The 23,290-nt window shown below is 48.2% G+C and overlaps 1 protein-coding gene across 2 annotated transcripts in view; it reads left to right on the forward strand.

The window, feature by feature from the left end:
* Nucleotides 1-23,290, forward strand: part of SLC12A2 (solute carrier family 12 member 2) — a 228,283-nt gene that overhangs the window by 199,278 nt on the left and 5,715 nt on the right. The window lies entirely within an intron of this gene.

Raw genomic sequence — 23,290 nt, forward strand, 5'->3', positions numbered from 1 at the left:
TTTGTGAAAGGAGTGCTGCATATTCAGCCCCCGTTTGTGCCTCCTGTGGCACCTTGGGATCTCAACGTGATGTTGAGTTTCTTAAAATCACATTGGTTTGAGCCACTAAAAACCGTGGCTCTGAAATATCTCACGTGGAAAGTGGTCATGTTATTAGCCTTGGCTTCAGCCAGGCGAGTGTCAGAATTGGCGGCTTTATAATGTAAAAGCCCTTATCTGATTTTCCATATGGATAGGGCAGAGTTGAGGACTTGTCCCCAATTTCTCCCTAAGGTGGTGTCAGCGTTTCACCTGAACCAGCCTATTGTGGTGCCGGCGGCTACTAGTGAATTGGAGGACTCCAAGTTGCTAGACGTCAGGGCCCTGAAAATATATGTTTCCAGGACGGCTGGAGTCAGAAAATCTGACTCGCTGTTTATCCTGTATGCACCCAACAAGCTGGGTGCTCCTGCTTCTAAGCAGTCTATTGCTCGCTGGATTTGTAGTACAATTCAGCTTGCACATTCTGTGGCAGGCATACCTCAGCCAAAATCTGTAAATGCCCATTCCACAAGGAAGGTGGGCTCATCTTGGGCGGCTGCCCGAGGGGTCTCGGCTTTACAACTTTGCCGAGCAGCTACTTGGTCAGGGGCAAACACGTTTGCAAAATTCTACAAATTTGATACCCTGGCTGAGGAGGACCTGGAGTTCTCTCATTCGGTGCTACAGAGTCATCCGCACTCTCCCGCCCGTTTGGGAGCTTTGGTATAATCCCCATGGTCCTTACGGAGTTCCCAGCATCCACTAGGACTTCAGAGATAATAAGAATTTACTCACCGGTAATTCTATTTCTCGTAGTCCGTAGTGGATGCTGGGCGCCCATCCCAAGTGCGGATTGTCTGCAATACTTGTAAATAGTTATTGTTAACTAAAGGGTTATTGTTGAGCCATCTGTTGAGAGGCTCAGTTGTTTTTCATACTGTCAAACTGGATATAGTATCACGAGTTGTACGGTGTGATTGGTGTGGCTGGTAAGAGTCTTACCCGGGATTCTAAATCCTTCCTTATTATGTCAGCTCGTCCGGGCACAGTGTCCTAACTGAGGCTTGGAGGAGGGTCATAGTGGGAGGAGCCAGTGCACACCAGGTAGTCATAAATCTTTCTAGAGTGCCCAGCCTCCTTCGGAGCCCGCTATCCCCCATGGTCCTTACGGAGTTCCCAGCATCCACTACGGACTACGAGAAATAGAATTACCGGTGAGTAAATTCTTATTTTTTTAATACATCTCAATTTTCCTATAGCATGTTGACAGCAAATCATTAGATATGCACAAATACCATAGGGAAAAGTGATTTTTTCTTCACGTTATCTGCTTTCATACATGCCGAGGCTCAATGTAGATGCGAAAGTGAGAGGTAGAAAAGATACAATTGCTAGTGAGCAAAAGAAAGTACAAGCATAGGGCTAAAAGGATGCTTTATAAACAATACCTGTGGTGGTGGAGGTAGTTTGATCATGCTTCAGTGGAGCTTTTAGGACCTAATTCAGAGTTGTATTTTTGTGCAAAATCGCAAAACTACAACTCCTTGCTCTAGGATACGTGGGGCCGCCCAACACGGGGCAAGGCCGCCCTGCAGGCCGGGTCCTCGCTCCCCCCCCCCCCCCCCAGCTGAAATGCGAGCACTTCGCTAAACAGCGAAGCACTCTCATATTAAGGGTAGCTCTCTGCCTTTGCAGCAAAGAAGGTCGCTGGGCCGCCTCTGTTTGTCGGGTTGCGTCTCTCCTCGGGTACAGTTTCTTAACTAGTTTGGGGAGGGGTATAGAGGGGGAGGAGCCAGTCACACACATTAAAAAATTTAAAGTGCCGGCTCGCATGATCACCCCATCTACCATCTATACCCCATAGTACTGAACTCCAGCGTCCCCTATGGACTCAGAGAAAGGGATTTACTGGTAAATACCAAAATCCTGTTTTTGCTGGTCTATTGTGGGGCCAGGTGCGGTGCCGGATAGCCAGAGCTCCAGGATTCCGGCCAGGCTCGTGTGTTTTTTTGAAGCGGCGGTTGCCGCTTTGGAGAGACGTGCAAGTTCGGTTGGGGTTGCGGGGCTCTGGCCGTCTCGCACTGCATTGCATCCGGCCCCCATGGTGGGCCAGCGGGGGGAAATGTGTCGTCCTGCATGATTATAGTGATGCGAAGATCTAAGTTGCATATGTTAGATAATGAACCAGCAAAAGAGACGCCGCCCGTGTCATGCTTGGGGAATGTATCTGTTTGTTTTTTTTCTAGTCTAGGTTAACCCCTTCCTTTCATGCACCTTTGAGGTACCAATAAATTTATTTGAGCAACTACCATTCTGTGTATTTAAATCGCAGAAGAGTGAGACCTCCCCAAGTGCAGCTCCACATAGCGCCAATATTTATTATTTTTGTATATATCTTGTTGCTGAAAAAATGTTAGTGCACAGACTTAATTTGTGTGATAAATGAATCAACTTTTCATTTTCTGTTAACTTTTTTTTTTTTTTTATTCTTAAGGCTATAGTCATTAATGATGCATAACGAATATGTATCGTAAATATTTGGAAAAAGTACTCTTGTTGGACTCTTGTGTCAAGTCGAAGGCAAAAAAATAAATAAATAAATTCTCTCCTAAAGAGCATATGCAGAACTCCCAGAATAGGCAAATTTCAGGCACAGAAAGCATTCATCTTTCTCTTTTTTCGGGATCCGGATGCTAGGTCGACAGTCAATAGGTACACCCCTAGTGGTCGGCATGGGTTTTTTTTACAATTTTTTTCATTTTTAAAACTTTTTCATACTGTACTATCCACGTGCACTACGATTGGGAAAAGTAACCTGTGCCGAGCGCAGTGGTAGCGAAGCGAGGCACCTTGCCCGTCGCAGTGCACCAATTGGGGTTCCCGTTCACTTTATGAAATAAACACAAAAAATCCTAAAAGAACTCATGTCAACCTGTTTCTGTGTCGACCTTTTCAGTGTCGGCCTTTTGCCGATGTCGACTTTTTACATATGTCGACCTTGTGCCTGTCGACCTTTTGGGGTCAACCTAGACACTGTTCGACCTTATGATCCACACCCTTTTCGAGATCCGGATGCTAGGTTGACACTAATAGGGTCGACAGTCTTTAGGTCAATAGGCTTTCTTCCATACCCTCCCCTATTGCCAGTGTCATTTTGAAACACCGGCACTTACATCAATAAGAACATTGCCTGTTTAATGCAGCAGAGCAAATCTTTTATACACGAGACAAGCAGGGAAAAGTTGTTGGATCAGATTTGAAAGTACAGTTTTAACCCCCCACTCTGATTTCCCACTGCCATTTTCTAACCTTTGAGGATCTCTATCCTTCCTGTCCTTCAACAAAATCTCACCAAAACTTAAATTAAAACCTAATGCTGGGCATACACGCTCAGATAAAATGCCTTGCAGACCGACGGGCATTTTGTCTGACCCTGCTGATATCTGGGACATACACTAGGAGATATCTCACGGTGCATGTCACATGATTTAGGCGCTCTGCCCCCAGGGAGGAGACATTTACCCATTAAGGAACATAGAAATGTCTGTAAGTCAGCAGCGATAGTGCATACACTGCCCTATGCGGCCCACCGGGCACTTGAAAATATCGCTTCGGGCGGACCTTCTAGCATGCCCGACCGATCGATGTTTTCAGGTTGGCCGCCCACATACACGCTGCAATGGTCTGGCTGATCCATTGATATCGGGCAGATCGGCGAGATAATTGTAGCATGTATGCCCAGCATAAGTAATAACATATACAGTATGTGGTGGTGGTGTTTGTTTATATGTTGCCACAACGGTACTACAGCACCTAACAAAGTTAATAAACAAATGAGCAAACACCAGGGGCAAAAATTTCTGGAAGTAGTACTAAATTGGGTGGGAGTAGGGCTGCTGAGAGTGGACACAGGCCTGAATACTGTGTGGCCGTTGCCACGGACACTCATGAAGAAAAATAATAATAATAATAATAATAAAAAAAACTTTATTTGTCCCCTACAGCAACTAACATGGACCACTATGAGCAGTGATGCATGCTGCAAAGGGGATTATTTGTCCCCATCAGCAGCACTTGGCAGCTGACCCAGCCTGAGCACCTGCTAGACCCCTCCAAAAGCCTGGGCATAGAGTACACATTCCCCCCACCCCCACTCGGTGCTACTGGGCAGGGTATGTGAATAAGGCATGAGACCCTCTCTTTAAAAGCAATAGCAAGGGGCCTAGTGTTACATGCCAGGATACATATACAGGTTGAGTATCCCATATCCAAATATTCCGAATTACGGAATATTCCGAAATACAGACTTTTTTGAGTGAGACTGAGATAGTGAAACCTTTGTTTCTCTGACGTCCTAGTGGATGCTGGGGACTCCGTCAGGACCATGGGGATTAGCGGCTCCGCAGGAGACAGGGCACAAAAATAAAGCTTTAGGATCAGGTGGTGTGCACTGGCTCCTCCCCCTATGACCCTCCTCCAAGCCTCAGTTAGGTTTTTGTGCCCGTCCGAGCAGGGTGCAATCTAGGTGGCTCTCCTAAAGAGCTGCTTAGAAAAAGTTTTTAGGTTTTTTATTTTACAGTGAGTCCTGCTGGCAACAGGCTCACTGCAACGAGGGACTTAGGGGAGAAGAAGTGAACTCACCTGCGTGCAGGATGGATTGGCTTCTTAGGTTACTGGACACCATTAGCTCCAGAGGGATCGAACACAGGCCCAGCCATGGAGTCCGGTCCCGGAGCCGCGCCGCCGACCCCCTTGCAGATGCCGAAAAGTGAAGAGGTCCTGAAACCGGCGGCAGAAGACTTTTCAGTCTTCATGAGGTAGCGCACAGCACTGCAGCTGTGCGCCATTGTTGACACACACTTCACACCAGCGGTCACTGAGGGTGCAGGGCGCTGTGGGGGGTGCCCTGGGCAGCAATGAAATACCTATACTGGCTAAAAGATACATCACATATAGCCCCTGGGGCTATATGGATGTATTTAACCCCTGCCAGGTCTCAGAAAAACGGGAGAAGAAGCCCGCCGAAAAGGGGGCGGGGCCTATTCTCCTCAGCACACAGCGCCATTTTCCCTCACAGAAATGCTGGTGGGAAGGCTCCCAGGCTCTCCCCTGCACTGCACTACAGAAACAGGGTTAAAACAGAGAGGGGGGGCACTTATTTGGCGATATGATTATATATATTAAGATGCTATAAGGGAAAAACACTTATATAAAGGTTGTCCCTGTATAATTATAGCGTTTTGGTGTGTGCTGGCAAACTCTCCCTCTGTCTCTCCAAAGGGCTAGTGGGGTCCTGTCCTCTATCAGAGCATTCCCTGTGTGTGTGCTGTGTGTCGGTACGTGTGTGTCGACATGTATGAGGACGATGTTGGTGAGGAGGCGGAGCAATTGCGTGTAATGGTGATGTCACTCTCTAGGGAGTCGACACCGGAATGGATGGCTTATTTAAGGAATTACGTGATAATGTCAACACGCTGCAAGGTCGGTTGACGACATGAGACGGCCGGCAAACCAATTAGTACCTGTCCAGGCGTCTCAAACACCGTCAGGGGCGTTAAAACGTCTTTTTACCTCAGTCGGTCGACACAGACACGGACACTGACTCCAGTGTCGACGGTGAAGAAACAAACGTATTTTTCTTTTAGGGCCACACGTTACTTGTTAAGGGCAATGAAGGAGGTGTTACATATTTCTGATACTACAAGTACCACAAAAAAGGGTATTTTGTGGAGTGTGAAAAAACTACCTGTAGTTTCTCTATCGTCCTAGTGGATGCTGGGGTTCCTGAAAGGACCATGGGGAATAGCGGCTCCGCAGGAGACAGGGCACAAAAAGTAAAGCTTTTTCCGATCAGGTGGTGTGCACTGGCTCCTCCCCCTATGACCCTCCTCCAGACTCCAGTTAGATTTTTGTGCCCGGCCGAGAAGGGTGCAATCTAGGTGGCTCTCCTAAAGAGCTGCTTAGAAAAAGTTTAGCTAGGTTTTTTATTTTACAGTGATTCCTGCTGGCAACAGGATCACTGCAGCGAGGGACTGAGGGGAGAAGGAGTCAACTCACCTGCGTGCAGGATGGATTGGCTTCTTGGCTACTGGACATCAAGCTCCAGAGGGACGATCACAGGTACAGCCTGGATGGTCACCGGAGCCGCGCCGCCGGCCCCCTTGCAGATGCTGAAGTCAGAAGAGGTCCAGAATCGGCGGCTGAAGACTCCTGCAGTCTTCTAAAGGTAGCGCACAGCACTGCAGCTGTGCGCCATTTTCCTCTCAGCACACTTCACACGGCAGTCACTGAGGGTGCAGGGCGCTGGGAGGGGGGCGCCCTGGGAGGCAAATGAGTACCTATAAAGGCTAAAAATACCTCACATATAGCCCTAGAGGCTATATGGAGATATTTAACCCCTGCCTAATTTTTCTAAATAGCGGGAGACGAGCCCGCCGGAAAAGGGGCGGGGCCTATCTCCTCAGCACACGGCGCCATTTCCTCTCACAGCTCCGCTGGTCAGGACGGCTCCCAAGTCTCTCCCCTGCACTGCACTACAGAAACAGGGTAAAACAGAGAGGGGGGGGCACATTTATGGCGATATTTTGATATAACAAAGCAGCTATAAGGGAGCACTTATTATAAGGCTATCCCTGATATATATATAGCGCTTTTGGTGTGTGCTGGCAAACTCTCCCTCTGTCTCCCCAAAGGGCTAGTGGGTCCTGTCTTCATTAGGAGCATTCCCTGTGTGTCTGCTGTGTGTCGGTACGTGTGTGTCGACATGTATGAGGACGATATTGGTGTGGAGGCGGAGCAATTGCCAAATATGAGGATGTCACCCCCTAGGGAGTCGACACCAGAATGGATGCCTTTATTTATGGAACTACGGGATAGTGTCAACACGATAAAGCAGTCGTTTGACGACATGAGACGGCCGGACAATCAATTAGTGCCTGTCCAGGCGACTCAAACACCGTCAGGGGCTGTGAAACGCCCTTTGCCTCAGTCGGTCGACACAGACCCAGACACAGGCGATGACTCCAGTGGTGACGGTGACGAATCAACCGTATTTTCCAGTAGGGCCACACGTTATATGATTTTGGCAATGAAGGAGGCGTTACATTTAGCTGATACTACAGGTACCACTAAACAGGGTATTATGTGGGGTATGAAAAAACTACCTATAGTTTTTCCTGAATCAGAAGAACTAAATGACGTGTGTAATGAAGCGTGGGTTGCCCCTGATAAAAAGCTGATAATTTCAAAGAAATTATTGGCATTATACCCTTTCCCGCCAGAGGTTAGGGAGCGCTGGGAAACACCTCCTAGGGTGGACAAGGCGCTAACACGCTTATCTAAACAAGTGGCGTTACCCTCTCCTGAGACGGCCGCACTTAAAGATCCATCAGATAGGAGGATGGAAAATATCCAAAAAAGTATATACACACATGCAGGTGTTATACTACGACCAGCTGTAGCGACTGCCTGGATGGGCAGTGCGGGGGTAGTTTGGTCAGAGTCCCTGATTGAAAATATTGATACCCTGGACAGGGACAATATTTTACTGTCGTTAGAACAAATAAAGGATGCATTTCTTTATATGCGTGATGCACAGAGGGATATATGCACACTGGCATCACGGGTAAGTGCTATGTCCATTTCGGCCAGAAGAGCTTTATGGACGCGACAGTGGACAGGCGATGCGGATTCAAAACGGCATATGGAAGTTTTGCCGTATAAAGGGGAGGAGTTATTTGGAGTCGGTCTATCAGATTTGGTGGCCACGGCTACAGCCGGGAAATCCACCTTTCTACCTCAAGTCACTCCCCAACAGAAAAAGGCACCGACTTTTCAACCGCAGCCCTTTCGTTCCTTTAAAAATAAGAGAGCAAAGGGCTATTCATATCTGCCACGAGGCAAAGGTCGAGGGAAGAGACAGCAACACGCAGCTCCTTCCCAGGATCAGAAGCCCTCCCCGGCTTCTACAAAAGCCTCAGCATGACGCTGGGGCTTCTCAAGCGGACTCGGGGACGGTGGGGGGTCGTCTCAAAAATTACAGCGCGCAGTGGGCTCACTCGCAAGTAGATCCCTGGATCCTGCAGATAATATCTCAGGGATACAGGTTGGAATTAGAGACAGATCCACCTCGCCGTTTCCTGAAGTCTGCTTTACCAACGTCCCCCTCCGAAAGGGAGACGGTGTTGGAAGCCATTCACAAGCTGTACTCTCAGCAGGTGATAGTCAAGGTACCTCTTCTGCAACAAGGGAAGGGGTATTATTCCACTCTTTTTGTGGTACCGAAGCCGGATGGCTCGGTAAGGCCTATTCTAAATCTGAAGTCCTTGAACCTGTACATAAAGAAGTTCAAGTTCAAAATGGAGTCACTCAGAGCAGTGATAGCGAACCTGGAAGAGGGGGACTTTATGGTATCCTTGGACATCAAGGATGCGTATCTCCACGTTCCAATTTACCCCTCACACCAGGGGTACCTCAGGTTCGTTGTACAAAACTGTCACTATCAGTTTCAGACGCTGCCGTTCGGATTGTCCACGGCACCTCGGATCTTTACAAAGGTAATGGCCGAGATGATGATTCTTCTTCGAAGAAAAGGCGTATTAATTATCCCATACTTGGACGATCTCCTAATAAGGGCGAGGTCCAGAGAACAGCTAGAGATGGGATTAGCACTGTCTCAAGAAGTGCTAAAACAGCACGGGTGGATTCTGAATATTCCAAAATCCCAGTTAATGCCGACAACTCGTCTGCTGTTCCTAGGGATGATTCTGGACACGGTTCAGAAAAAGGTTTTTCTCCCGGAGGAAAAAGCCAAGGAGTTATCCGAGTTTGTCAGGAACCTCCTAAAACCAGGAAAGGTGTCTGTACATCAATGCACAAGAGTCCTGGGAAAAATGGTGGCTTCTTACGAAGCAATTCCATTCGGCAGATTCCACGCAAGAATTTTCCAAAGGGATCTGTTGGACAAATGGTCAGGGTCGCATCTTCAGATGCACCTGCGGATAACCCTGTCTCCAAGGACAAGGGTGTCTCTTCTGTGGTGGTTGCAGAGTGCTCATCTATTGGAGGGCCGCAGATTCGGCATACAGGATTGGATCCTGGTGACCACGGACGCCAGCCTGAGAGGCTGGGGAGCAGTCACACAAGGAAGAAACTTCCAGGGAGTATGGACGAGCCTGGAAACGTCTCTTCACATAAACATTCTGGAACTAAGAGCAATATACAATGCTCTAAGCCAGGCAGAACCTCTGCTTCAGGGAAAACCGGTGTTGATCCAGTCGGACAACATCACGGCAGTCGCCCATGTGAACAGACAGGGCGGCACAAGAAGCAGGAGTGCAATGGCAGAAGCTGCAAGGATTCTTCGCTGGGCAGAGAATCATGTGATAGCACTGTCAGCAGTGTTCATCCCGGGAGTGGACAACTGGGAAGCAGACTTCCTCAGCAGACACGATCTTCACCCGGGAGAGTGGGGACTTCATCCAGAAGTCTTCCACATGCTGGTAACCCGTTGGGAAAGACCAATGGTGGACATGATGGCGTCTCGCCTCAACAAAAAACTGGACAGGTATTGCGCCAGGTCAAGAGATCCGCAGGCAATAGCTGTGGACGCGCTGGTAACGCCTTGGGTGTACCAGTCGGTGTATGTGTTTCCTCCTCTGCCTCTCATACCAAAAGTATTGAGAATTATACGGCAAAGAGGCGTAAGAACGATACTAGTGGTTCCGGATTGGCCAAGAAGGACTTGGTACCCGGAACTTCAAGAGATGATCACGGAAGATCCGTGGCCTCTACCTCTAAGGAGGGACTTGCTTCAGCAGGGTCCCTGTCTGTTTCAAGACTTACCGCGGCTGCGTTTGACGGCATGGCGGTTGAACGCCGGATCCTAAAGGAAAAAGGCATGCCGGAAGAAGTCATTCCTACTTTGATTAAAGCAAGGAAGGAAGTAACCGTGCAACATTATCACCGAATTTGGCGAAAATATGTTGCGTGGTGCGAAGATCGGAGTGCTCCGACGGAGGAATTTCAACTGGGTCGATTCCTACATTTCCTGCAATCAGGATTGTCAATGGGTCTCAAATTGGGATCTATTAAGGTTCAAATTTCGGCCCTGTCGATTTTCTTTCAAAAAGAATTGGCTTCAGTCCCTGAAGTCCAGACCTTTGTTAAGGGAGTGCTGCATATACAGCCTCCTGTGGTGCCTCCAGTGGCACCGTGGGATCTCAATGTGGTTTTGGACTTCCTAAAATCTCATTGGTTTGAACCACTAAAAAAGGTGGATTTGAAATATCTCACATGGAAAGTGACCATGCTTCTAGCCCTGGCTTCTGCCAGGAGAGTGTCAGAATTGGCAGCTTTATCTTACAAAAGCCCATATCTGATTTTCCATTCGGACAGGGCAGAACTGCGGACTCGTCCGCATTTTCTCCCTAAGGTGGTGTCAGCATTTCATCTGAACCAGCCTATTGTAGTGCCTGCGGCTACAAGTGACTTGGAGGACTCCAAGTTACTGGACGTTGTCAGAGCATTAAAAATATATATTGCAAGGACAGCTGGAGTCAGAAAATCTGACTCGTTGTTTATATTGTATGCACCCAACAAGATGGGTGCTCCTGCGTCTAAGCAGACGATTGCTCGTTGGATCTGTAGCACAATCCAACTTGCACATTCTGTGGCAGGCCTGCCACAGCCTAAATCTGTAAAGGCCCACTCCACAAGGAAGGTGGGCTCATCTTGGGCGGCTGCCCGAGGGGTCTCGGCATTGCAACTTTGCCGAGCAGCTACGTGGTCAGGGGAGAACACGTTTGTAAAATTTTACAAATTTGATACTCTGGCTAAGGAGGACCTGGAGTTCTCTCATTCGGTGCTGCAGAGTCATCCGCACTCTCCCGCCCGTTTGGGAGCTTTGGTATAATCCCCATGGTCCTTTCAGGAACCCCAGCATCCACTAGGACGATAGAGAAAATAAGATTTTACTTACCGATAAATCTATTTCTCGGAGTCCGTAGTGGATGCTGGGCGCCCATCCCAAGTGCGGATTATCTGCATAAATTGTACATAGTTATTGTTAACTAATTCGGGTTATTGTTGAAGGAAGCCATCTTTCAGAGGCTCCGCTGTTATCATACTGTTAACTGGGTTTAGATCACAAGTTGTACGGTGTGATTGGTGTGGCTGGTATGAGTCTTACCCGGGATTCAAAATCCTCCCTTATTGTGTACGCTCGTCCGGGCACAGTACCTAACTGGAGTCTGGAGGAGGGTCATAGGGGGAGGAGCCAGTGCACACCACCTGATCGGAAAAAGCTTTACTTTTTGTGCCCTGTCTCCTGCGGAGCCGCTATTCCCCATGGTCCTTTCAGGAACCCCAGCATCCACTACGGACTCCGAGAAATAGATTTATCGGTAAGTAAAATCTTATTTTTTCCTGAATCAGATAAATTAAATGAAGTGTGTGATGATGCGTGGGTTTCCCCCGATAGAAAATTATTGGCGGTATACCCTTTCCCGCCAGAAGTTAGGGCGCGTTGGGAAACACCCCTTAGGGTGGATAAGGCGCTCACACGCTTATCAAAACATGTGGCGGTACCGTCTCCAGATAGGGCCGCCCTCAAGGAGCCAGCTGATAGGAGGCTGGAAAATATCCTAAAAAGTATATACACACATACTGGTGTTATACTGCGACCAGCGATCGCCTCAGCCTGGATGTGCAGCGCTGGGGTGGCTTGGTCGGATTCCCTGACTGAAAATATTTATACCCTTGACAGGGACAGTATTTTACTGACTATAGAGCATTTAAAGGATGCATTTCTATATATGCGAGATGCACAGAGGGATATTTGCACTCTGGCATCAAGAGTAAGTGCGATGTCCATATCTGCCAGAAGTTGTTTATGGACACGACAGTGGTCAGGTGATGCAGATTCCAAACGGCACATGGAAGTATTGCCGTATAAAGGAGAAAAAGACAACGTCTTTTCAGCCTCAGTCCTTTCGTCCCCATAAGGGCAAGCGGTCAAAAGGCCAGTCATATCTGCCATGGGATAGAGGAAAGGGAAGAAGACTGCAGCAGGCAGCCCATTCCCAGGAACAGAAGCCCTCCAACGCTTCTGCCAAGTCCTCAGCATGACGCTGGGGCCGTACAAGCGGACTCAGGTGCGGTGGGGGGTCGTCTCAAGAGTTTCAGCACGCAGTGGGCTCACTCGCAAGTGGACCCCTGGATCCTACAAGTAGTATCCCAGGGGTACAGATTGGAAGTTCGAGACGTCTCCCCCTCGCAGGTTCCTGAAGTCTGCTTTACCAACGTCTCCCTCCGACAGGGAGGCAGTAGTGGAAACAATTCACAAGCTGTATTCCCAGCAGGTGATAATCAAAGTACCCCTCCTACAACAAGGAAAGGGGTATTATTCCACACTATATTGTGGTACTGAAGCCAGACGGCTCAGTGAGACCTATTCTAAATCTGAAATATTTGAACACTTACATAAAAAGGTTCAAATCAAGATGGAGTCACTCAGAGCAGTGATAGCGAACCAGGAAAAAGGGGACTATATGGTGTCCCGGGACAGATGCTTACCTCCATGTCCCAATTTGCCCTTCTCACCAAGGGTACCTCAGGTTCGTGGTACAGAACTGTCACTATCAGTTTCAGACGCTGCCGGTTGGATTGTCCACGGCACCCCGGGTCCTTACCAAGGTAATGGCCGAAATGATGATTCTTCTTCAAAGAAAATGGACGATCTCCTGATAAGGGCAAGGTCCAGAGAACAGTTGGAGGTCGGAGTAGCACTATCTCAAGTAGTTCTACGACAGCACGGGTGGATTCTAAATATTCCAAAACCGCAGCTGTTTCCGACGACACGTCTGCTGTTCCTAGGGATGATTCTAGACACAGTCCAGAAAAAGGTGTTTCTCCCGGAGAAGAAAGCCAGGGAGTTATCCGAGCTAGTCAGGAACCTCCTAAAACCAGGAAAAGTGTCAGTGCATCATTGCACAAGGGTCCTGGGAAAAATGGTGGCTTCTTACGAAGCGATTCCATTAGGCAGATTTCACGCAAGAACTTTTCAGTGGGATCTGCTGGACAAATGGTCCGGATCGCATCTGCAGATGCATCAGCGAATAACCTTATCGCCACGGACAAGGGTGTCTCTTCTGTGGTGGTTGCAGAGTGCTCATCTGTTAGAGGGCCGCAGATTCGGCATACAGGACTGGGTCCTGGTGACCACGGATGCCAGTCTGAGAGGCTGGGGAGCGGTCACACAGGGAAGAAACTTCCAGGGAGTATGGTCAAGCCTGGAGATGTCTCTTCACATAAATATACTGGAGCTAAGAGCGATTTACAATGCTCTAAGCCTGGCAAAACCCCTGCTTCAGGGTCAGCCGGTGTTGATCCAGTCGGACAACATCACGGCAGTCGCCCACGTAAACAGACAGGGCGGCACAAGAAGCAGGAGAGCAATGGCAGAAGCTGCAAGGATTCTTCGCTGGGCGGAAGATCATGTGATAGCACTGTCAGCAGTGTTCATTCCGGGAGTGGACAACTGGGAAGCAGACTTCCTCAGCAGACACGATCTACACCCGGGAGAGTGAGGACTTCATCCAGAAGTCTTCCACATGATTGTGAACCGTTGGGAAAAACCAAAGGTGGATATGATGGCGTCTCACCTCAACAAAAACTGGACAGGTATTGCGCCAGGTCAAGAGACCCTCAGGCAATAGCTGTGGACGCTCTGGTAACACCGTGGGTGTTCCAGTCAGTGTATGTGTTTCCTCCTCTGCCTCTCATACCAAAAGTACTGAGAATTATACGGCAAAGGGGAGTAAGAACGATACTCGTGGCTCCGGATTGGCCAAGAAGAACTTGGTCCCCGAAACTTCAGGAGATGCTCACGGAAGATCCGTGGCCTCTACCTCTAAGACGGGACCTGCTTCAGCAGGGACCGTGTCTATTCCAAGACTTACCGCGGCTGCGTTTGACGGCATGGCGGTTGAACGCCGAATTCTAAGGGAAAAAGGCATTCCGGAAGAGGTCATTCCTACACTGGTAAAAGCCAGGAAGGAGGTGACTGCACAACATTATCACCGCATTTGGAGAAAATATGTTGCGTGGTGTGAGGCCAGGAAGGCCCCCACGGAGGAATTTCAATTGGGTCGATTCCTACATTTCCTGAAAACAGGATTGTCTATGGGCCTCAAATTGGGGTCCATTAAGGTTCAAATTTCGGCTCTGTCGATTTTCTTCCAGAAAGAATTGGCTTCAGTTCCTGAAGTCCAGACTTTTGTAAAAGGAGTACTACATATACAGCCCCGGTTGTGCCCCCAGTGGCTCCGTGGGACCTTAATGTAGTTTTGGATTTTCTCAAATCTCATTGGTTTGAGCCACTCAAATCGGTGGTTTTGAAATATCTTACATGGAAAGTAACCATGCTACTGGCCCTGGCTTCAGCCAGGAGAGTGTCAGAATTGGCGGCTTTATCGTATAAAAGCCCATATCTGATTTTCCATTCGGACAGGGCAGAACTGCGGAAGCGTCCTCAGTTTCTGCCTAAGGTGGTGTCAGCGTTTCACCTGAACCAGCCTATTGTGGTGCCTGCGGCTACTAGCGATTTGGAGGATTCCAAGTTGCTGGACGTTGTCAGGGCATTGAAAATATATATTTCAAGGACGGCTGGAGTCAGAAAATCTGACTCGCTGTTTATACTGTATGCACCCAACAAGCTGGGTGCTCCTGCTTCTAAGCAGACGATTGCTCGTTGGATTTGTAGCACAATTCAACTTGCACATTCTGTGGCAGGCCTGCCACAGCCTAAATCTGTCAAGGCCCATTCCACAAGGAAGGTGGGCTCATCCTGGGCGGCTGCCCGAGGGGTCTCGGCATTACAACTCTGCCGAGCAGCTACGTGGTCGGGGGAGAACACGTTTGTAAAATTCTACAAATTTGATACCCTGGCTAAAGAGGACCTGGAGTTCTCTCATTCGGTGCTGCAGAGTCATCCGCACTCTCCCGCCCGTTTGGGAGCTTTGGTATAATCCCCATGGTCCTGACGGAGTCCCCAGCATCCACTAGGACGTCAGAGAAAATAAGATTTTACTTACCGATAAATCTATTTCTCGTAGTCCGTAGTGGATGCTGGGCGCCCATCCCAAGTGCGGATTGTCTGCAATACTTGTACATAGTTATTGTTACAAAAAAATCGGGTTGTTATTGTTGTGAGCCGTCTGTTCAGAGGCTCCTACGTTTGTCATACTGTTAACTGGGTTCAGATCACAAGTTGTACGGTGTGATTGGTGTGGCTGGTATGAGTCTTACCCGGGATTCAAAATCCTTCCTTATTGTGTACGCTCGTCCGGGCACAGTATCCTAACTGAGGCTTGGAGGAGGGTCATAGGGGGAGGAGCCAGTGCACACCACCTGATCCTAAAGCTTTATTTTTGTGCCCTGTCTCCTGCGGAGCCGCTAATCCCCATGGTCCTGACGGAGTCCCCAGCATCCACTACGGACTACGAGAAATAGATTTATCGGTAAGTAAAATCTTATTTTTTTGATGGCTCAATGTACACAAACTTTGTTTAATACTCAAAGTTATTAAAAATATTCTATTAAATGACCTTCAGGCTGTGTGCATAAGGTGTATGTGAAACATAAATGAATTGTGTGAATGTAGAGACACTTTGTTTAATGCACAAAGTTATAAAAAATATTGGCTAAAATGACCTTCAGGCTGTGTGTATAAGGTGTATATGTAACATAAATGCATTCTGTGCTTAGATTTAGGTCCCATCACCATATCTCATTGTGGTATGCAATTATTCCAAAATACAGAAAAATCCGATATCCAAAATTCCTCTGGTCCCAAGCATTTTGGATAAGGGATACTCAACCTGTAATAGCAACTGCAGTCAGCTCTGGAATTTCTTACATTTATCTGCTAAATTTAAAGCAGCAATAATGTGAAAGGCAAAACAAACCTGTTTTTTCCTTTTTAAAATACAGTAATGTAGACTTGAATCTAACAGTTTAGCATAATTACCAAAATCCAGAGATTGCCTGCAACTCGCAAGCTTTTGCATTGATGCTGATGTGTTTCTTCTACTAAAAGATCATAGCTACCTCTTGTAGTGTACAGTGAGACAGTTAGATAAAGGCATTACAAAAAAACGATATGGTACCACCAGAGGCGCATCAAGAGAGGGGGAGGCTAATGTGCAGATTCTGTCTGGGCCCCCTCGTGTCTAGCCAGTTTCTGCAGCTCTGCTGCTGCCGATGCGGGACTCCAGAGGCTCAGTATTGAAAAAATAGGTGCAAGGTGTACATTTCACATTCCAAATAATAGTGCCCACAATTCATATTATGCCAAACAGTAGTGCCCACAATTAATATGCCAAAGAACACTGCCCCTTTTATATTATACCAGGCAGTAGTGCCCACATTACCTATTATTCCACAGTTTACATAACACAAATATTAATACATATGCTTAGACAGCGAGACCTGCTTGGTAGGGTAGCAGAGAAGCAAACCAATTAGCCATAGCATCTACATGTACCAATATTAGCCTTTGCATAGCAAAATGCATACCCGGCAGACCATGATGCTGTAGCATATTACATGCAGCTGTACATTTATTATGCCTAAATTGTAAAAAAAAAAAAAAAAAGATATCTGTTGGTCAAAATAAAATCGGACACATTACACATGAAGCTGATATATAGAGAAGATAGTAAAATTGGTGACAAAGGGACATAACCAGAACTGTATGGGCCCCATAGCAACATATTGAAGGGGCCAATGCAGAGATGTAGCTAGGTGCCATGGCGCCCGGAGCAAGGGCATGTTTTGGCACCCCCTTCCCCTGTACTGAACTGGGGGCCTAGCCGACATGTGGTGGCATGTTACATTTCAAAAGAAACAACATTTAAAAATCCTAAACTGGTGAGAGAGCCGGTTGTAGACCTTGTGGGTGAAAGTTCCCTTTGGGTGCCCCCCATGTTTAAAATAGGGTCAGTGTGTGCCAAAGGCTTGCAACAACTATTTAGGGACATGGCAGTACGGATGGTGTAATGGTTAGCATTACTGCTTCACACAGGTCATTGGTTCGATTCCCACAACAGCCCTAACTGTGTGGACTTTATATATTCTCCCTGTGCTTGCGTGGGTTTCCTTCGGTTAATCTGGTTTCCTCCCACAATACAAAAATATACTAGTAGGGTAATTGGCTCCCAATAAGAATTAACTCTGGTGTGTTTGTGGGGGTGGGGGTTACTGATATAAATGGCAAGATATTCTCTAAAGCGCTGGAGAATATGTGTGGCTATGTAAATAACTGATAATACTAGTAATAATGTAATTCTTTGGAGTGGGGCTACCCATACACCTGTGCCCCTAACTTTTTTTTATTTTTATTTCTCTTACGTCCTAGAGGATGCTGGGGACTCCGTAAGGACCATGGGGAATAGACGGGCTCTGCAGGAGACATGGGCACTAAAAAGAACTTTAGATATGGGTGTGCACTGGCTCCTCCCTCTATGCCCCTCCTCCAGACCTCAGTTTGATACTGTGCCCAGAAGAGACTGGGTGCATTACAGGGAGCTCTCCTGAGTTTCCTGAAAGAAAGAAATTTTGTTAGGTTTTTTATTTTCAGGGAGCCTGCTGGCAACAGGCTCTCTGCATCGAGGGACTGAGGGGAGAGAAGCAGACCTACTTAAATGGTAGGCTTTGCTTCTTAGGCTACTGGACATCATTAGCTCCAGAGGGTGTCGGAACGCAGGTCTCTCCTAGCTGTTCGTCCCGGAGCCCGCCGCCGTCCTCCTCACAGAGCCGGAAGATAGAAGCTGGGTGAGTATGAGAAGAAAGAAGACTTCAGAGGCGGCAGAAGACTTCGGTTCTTCACTGAGGTAACGCTGCGCGCCATTGCTCCCGCACAACACACACACGGCAGGCACTGTAAGGGCGCAGGGGGGGCGCCCTGGGTAGCAATTTATACCTCCGGTCTGGCAAAACTATATATATATATATATATATATATATATATATATATATATATAGGCTCTGCACTGTATATTGAGATCCCCCACCAGTTTTTTAAAAGATTTCAAGCAGGACCGAAGCCCGCCGTTGAGGGGGCGGAGCTTGATCCTCAGCACTCACCAGCGCCATTTTCTCCACAGCACACCGCTGAGAAGCTGGCTCCCCGGACTCTCCCCTGCAGAACACGGTGACAGAGGGTTTGAAAGAAGGGGGGGGGGGGGCCACAAAATTGGCGCAGTGTTATATATATTAATAGCGCTATCTGGGTAAAAAGATTTTTTTCTTTTCTTTCCTGGGTCATTGGCGCTGGGTGCGTGCTGGCATACTCTCTCTCTCTCTCTCCAAAGGGCCTTGTGGGGGAACTGTCTCCAGATATGAGAATTCCCTGAGTGTGTGGTGTGTCGGTACGTGTGTGTCGGCATGTCTGAGGTCGAAGGCTCTCCTAGGGACGAGGTGGAGCAAATGAGTGTGGTGTCTCCGTCGGCAACACCGACACCTGACTGGTTGGATATGTGGAATGTTTTAAATGCAAATGTGTATTTATTACACAAAAGGTTGGACAAAGCTGAGTCCAGGCAGTGTACAGGGAGTCAAGCCCTGCCTGCCACTATGTCGCAGGGACCTTCTGGATCTCAAAAGCGCCCACTATCCCAAATAGTAGACACTGATACCGACACGGATTCTGACTCCAGTGTCGACTACGATGATGCAAAGTTACAGCCAAGATTGGCTAAAAGTATTCATTATATGATTATTGCAATAAAGGATGTGTAGCATATCACAGATGAACCCTCTGTACCTGACACGAGGGTGCGCATGTATAAGGAAAAGAAACCTGAGGTAACCTTTCCCCCATCTCACGAGCTAAACGAGTTGTGTGAAAAGGCTGGGAATCCCCAGACAAGAAACTGCAGATTCCCAAATGGATTCTTATGGCGTATCCTTTCCCGATTAAGGACAGGATTCGGTGGGAATCCTCCCCAAGGGTGGACAAAGCTTTGACACGCTTATCCAAAAAGGTAGCGCTGCCATTTCAAGATACGGCAACCCTCAGGGATCCTGGCGATCGCAAGCAGGAGACTACCTTGAAGTCCATTTACACACATTCTGGTACCTTACTCAGACCGGCGATAGCGTCGGCTTGGGTTTGTAGCGCTGTAGCAGCATGGACAGATACCTTTTCGGCGGATATTGATACCCTGGATAAGGACACCATTTTATTAACCCTGGGTCATATTAAAGATGCTGTCTTATATATGAGAGATGCTCAAAGAGACATTGGCATACTGGGTTCTAGAGTCAATGCTATGGCGATTTCTGCTAGACGAGTCCTGTGGACCTGACAATGGACGGGTGATGCCGACTCGAATAGGCATATGGAGGTTTTACCTTACAAGGGTGAGGAATTGTTTGGGGAAGGTCTCTCGGACCTAGTTTCCACAGCCACGGCAGGTAAATCAACTTTTTTGGCTTATGTTTCCTCACAGCCTAAGAAAGCGCCACATTATCTGATGCAGTCCTTTCAGTTGCATAAAAACAAGAGAGTACGGGGATCGTCCTTTCTTGACAGAGGTAAGGGCAGGGTGAAAAAGCTGCCAACCACAGCTAGTTCCCAGGAGCAGAAGTCCTCCCCGGCCTCTACATAATCCACCGCATGACGCTGGGGTTCCACTGCGGGAGTCCGCCCCAGTGGGGGCACGTCTTCGACTTTTCTGCCACATCTGGGTTCACTCACAGGTGGATCCCTGGGCAATAGACATAGTCTCTCAGGGTTACAAGCTGGGATTCAAAGAGGTGCCTCCTCGCCGGTTTTTCAAATCGGCCCTACCAGCTTCTCCCCCAGAGAGGGAGATAGTTTTAAATGCAATTCAAAAATTGTGTCTTCAACAAGTGGTGGTCAAAGTTCCCCTGCATCAACAAGGGATGGGGTATTATTCAACCCTGTTTGTAGTCCTGAAACTGGACAGTTCGGTCAGACCCATTTTAAATTTAAAATCCTTAAACCTATACTTAAAAAGGTTCAAGTTCAAGATGGAATCGCTCAGAGCGGTCATAGCCAGCCTGGAAGGGGGGGATTATATAGTGTCCCTGGACATAAAGGATGCATACCTTCATGTTCCCATATACCCACCTCATCAGGTGTTCCTGAGATTTGCGGTACAGGATTGTCATTACCAATTTCAGACGTTGCCGTTTGGGCTTTCCACGGCCCCGAGGATTTTCACCAAGGTAATGGCGGAAATGATGGTGCTCCTGCGCAAGCAGGGTGTCACAATTATCCCGTACTTGGATGATCTCCTAATAAAAGCGAGATCGCGAGAGCGGTTGCTGGACAGCGTATCACTTTCACTGAAGGTGTTGCAACAGCACGGCTGGATTCTCAATATCCCGAAGTCACAGTTGGTGCCAACGACTCGTTTGCCTTTCTTAGGCATGATTCTGGATACGGACCAGAAGAGGGTTTATCTTCCGATGGAAAAGGCCCAAGAACTCATGACTCTGGTCAGGGACCTATTGAAGCCAAAAAGGGTGTCAGTGCATCACTGCACTCGAGTTCTGGGGAAGATGGTGGCGTCTTACGAGGCCATTCCCTTCGGCAGGTTCCATGCGAGGACTTTCCAATGGGACCTTCTGGGCAAGTGGTCTGGGTCACATCTACAGATTCATCAGATGATCACCCTGTCCCTCAGGGCCAGGGTATCTCTCCTGTGGTGGCTACAGAGTGCTCACCTTTTAGAGGGTCGCAGGTTCGGCATTCAGGACTGGATTCTGGTAACCACGGACGTGAGCCTCCGAGCTTGGGGAGCAGTCACACAGGGAAAAAACTTCCAAGGTCTCTGGTCAAACCAGGAGGCTTGTCTTCACATCAACGTCCTGGAATTAAGGGCCATATACAACGCCCTTCGTCAAGCGGAGCATTTGCTTTGCGACCTACCGGTTCTGATTCAGTCAGACAACATCACCGCAGTGGCTCATGTAAACCGCCAAGGCGGAACAAAGAGCAGAGTGGCAATGGCGGAAGCCACCAGGATTCTTCGCTGGGCGGAAAATCATGTAAGCGCTCTGACAGCAGTATTCATTCCGGAAGTGGACAACTGGGAAGCAGACTTCCTCAGCAGACAAGATCTACATCCAGGAGAGTGGGGACTTCATCAGGAAGTCTTCGCAAAGATTGCAAGTCAATGGGGACTGTCTCAAATAGACATGATGGCGTCACGCCTGAACAAGAAACTACAGAGGTATTGCGCCAGGTCAAGAGACCCTCAGGAGGTGGCAGTGGACGCCCTGGTGACGCCGTGGGTGTTCCAGACGGTCTATGTGTTTCCTCCTCTTCCTCTCATCCCCAAGGTATTGAGAATCCTAAGAAGAAGAGGAGTACGGACAATTCTCATTGTTCCAGATTGGCCGCGAAGGGCCTGGTATCCGGATCTGCAGGACATGCTCACAGAAGATCCATGGCCTCTTCCTCTAAGAAAGGACCTGTTACAACAGGGGCCCTGTCTGTTCCAAGACTTACCGCGGCTACGTTTGACGGCATGGCGGTTGAACGCCGGATCCTAGCGGAAAAGGGCATCCCGGATGAGGTCATTCCTACTCTGATAAAGGCTAGGAAGGACGTGACAGCTAAACATTATCACCGTATATGGCGGAAGTATGTTTCTTGGTGTGAGTCCAGGAATGCTCCTCCGGAAGAATTCCATCTGGGCCGTTTCCTTCACTTCCTACAGACTGGAGTGAATTTGGGCCTAAAATTAGGCTCCATTAAGGTTCAGATTTCGGCCCTATCCATTTTCTTTCAGAAGGAACTGGCTTCTCTCCCAGAAGTACAGACTTTTGTGAAGGGAGTGCTGCATATCCAGCCTCCTTTTATCCCTCCAGTGGCTCCCTGGGACCTTAACGTGGTGTTGCGGTTCCTTAAGTCTCACTGCTTTGAACCACTTGAAACGGTGGAATTAAAGTATCTCACTTTTAAAGTGGTCATGTTGTTAGCCTTGGCATCGGCTAGGTGAGTGTCGGAGTTGGCGGCTTTATCTCACAAAAGCCCCTATCTGGTTTTCCATGTGGATAGAGCGGAATTGCGGACTCGTCCTCAATTCTTGCCCAAGGTGGTTTCATCTTTTCATATGAACCAACCTATTGTGGTGCCTGTGGCTACGCGAAACTTGGAGGATTCCGAGTCCCTTTATGTGGTCAGGGCATTGAAAATTTATGTGGCTCGGGTTAGAAAAACAGAGGCACTGTTTGTCTTGTATGCAGCCGACAAGGTTGGCGCTCCTGCTTCGAAGCAGACTTTTGCTCGCTGGATCTGTAACACGATTCAGCAGGCTCATTCTACGGCTGGATTGCCGTTACCAAAGGCGGTAAAGGCCCATTCCACTAGGAAGGTGGGCTCTTCTTGGGCGGCTGCCCGAGGGGTCTCGGCTTTACAGTTGTGCCGAGCTGCTACTTGGTCGGGTTCAAATACCTTTGCAAAGTTCTACAAGTTTGATACCCTGGCTGAGGAGGACCTCATGTTTGCTCAATCGGTGCTGCAGATTCATCCGCACTCTCCCGCCCGTTTGGGAGCTTTGGTATAATCCCCATGGTCCTTACGGAGTCCCCAGCATCCTCTAGGACGTAAGAGAAAATAAGATTTTAAACCTACCGGTAAATCTATTTCTCCTAGTCCGTAGAGGATGCTGGGCGCCCGTCCCAGTGCGGAATACATCTGCAAGACTTGTATATAGTTTTGGCTTACATAAGGGTTATGTTACAGTTTTGATCAGTCTCGGGCTGATGCTGTTTTGTTGCATACTGTTAACTGGTGCGTAATTTAAAAGTTATACGGTGTGGATGGTGTGGGCTGGTATGAATCTTGCCCTTAGATTAACAAAAATCCTTTCCTCGTATGTCCGTCTCCTCTGGGCACAGTTTCTCTAACTGAGGTCTGGAGGAGTGGTATAGAGGGAGGAGCCAGTGCACACCCATATCTAAAGTTCTTTTTAGTGCCCATGTCTCGGGCTCCCCGTCTATTCCCCATGGTCCTTACGGAGTCCCCAGCATCCTCTACGGACTAGGAGAAAAAGATTTACCGGTAGGTTTAAAATCTTATTTTTTTTTTTGGCTTCTAAAACATGTAAACTAGCTTTTGTGTTAAGACTTCATTTGTTCCAATGGTCATGTGACTGTAATCTTGTGATCACTCTGAGCCAATGTGCTGCAGGCTGGCAGACTTCCTACAGTTTGCTGTCTCAGGCAACCTCTG

This window comes from Pseudophryne corroboree, chromosome 1 (genome assembly GCF_028390025.1).
Source record: "Pseudophryne corroboree isolate aPseCor3 chromosome 1, aPseCor3.hap2, whole genome shotgun sequence".
Lineage (NCBI taxonomy): Eukaryota > Metazoa > Chordata > Amphibia > Anura > Myobatrachidae > Pseudophryne > Pseudophryne corroboree.